A 1,301-nucleotide genomic window follows, 5' to 3' on the forward strand; every position below is an offset into this window, starting at 1 on the left:
ATCAATTTTGAGTGAATTGTCTTCAGTAGTTACTAAAATATCGCAGTTTTCGTATTTCTTAAAATTACCGTTATATGGGAGGTAGGCGTGGTTATTGTCCGATTTTGGCCATTTTCAATACCATCCGTCCTACGCCCGAAAGAAGTGCACGTACCAAGTTACGTTAAGATATCTTAATTTTTACTCGAGTTATCGTGTGCACAGACGGTGGACGGACGGACGGACAGACAGTCACCGCTTAATCGATTTCTCTTTTCATTCTGATCATTTATGTATACATTTGTCTATATCTATCTCGATTCGTTTTGCCTGTTACAAACAACCGTTATGTGAACAAAGTTATAATACCCTTGTGCACAAGTGCGCTCGGGTATAAAAATGTTATTAGTTGTTTGCAAGCATACTGTAGTTTTCATGCATTTTGAGAACAAATAATCGAGTATGTAAAGTAAACATACATATGTATAGCATGTACTTACGGCGGCCGCCGTAGCAGAGTGATTATATGTCCGTACTTCCACTCCATAGGACCATGGTTAGATCCCTGGTCAGATCATAACCCAAAATAGCACTCGTCCTTCGGCACGCAATGGCAAACCCTCGAGTATACTTCTACCTTGAAAACTCTTCTTATAAAATCATTTGGCATTCGGAGTCATCCTTAAATATATAGGGGTCTCCATTTGTGTCACAACAACAGAACTCATGCCTCAAGTTTGAGGAGAAGCTCGTCCAAACCCTTAGAAAAATATTTTAGCAGCAAATATTTATTTGTTTACTTATTTTAAGGTAGACGGCAATCTTCTGGTTTCAAATTTTGAGTACCAAAAACTCAACCTTGATACCATGATAAAAATATAGCAAGGTAGAACCGTTCTCTCAATTTGTCGGCCATGATTTTTTTTTTAAGTTTGCCAACATTTTAAAATCATATAAAAGTGAAAATAAAAAAATGAAATTGTTCGAAATTGTTGTTGCTTGAGATTGAAAATGAAAATGTGTGTATGAGTTTGTGAGTAAATTTAAAAACTAAATTGTTTGGAAACGTCAAGAATTTTAAAAGTGACTCTCAGCGGTTCTACCTTACTATATTTGTATCATGCTTGATACAACAAAGAGTATTAGTACTGAATGATAATGACAGATTGCAATCAAATAAACGTACAATCATACATAATTGAGTTTTTCTTTTGCATTCACGTTCTCTATGTGAATGGGTGTCAACTATTCCATAACACACTACATATTTTGTGTTTACAATTTGTAACCAATCTCAAGAGTGGTTGTTAAATTTTTTAAAT

The sequence above is a fragment of the Rhagoletis pomonella genome, unplaced genomic scaffold, assembly GCF_013731165.1.
Source record: "Rhagoletis pomonella isolate Grant_MI unplaced genomic scaffold, Rhpom_1.0 Rhpom_scaffold_00007, whole genome shotgun sequence".
Taxonomy (NCBI): domain Eukaryota; kingdom Metazoa; phylum Arthropoda; class Insecta; order Diptera; family Tephritidae; genus Rhagoletis; species Rhagoletis pomonella.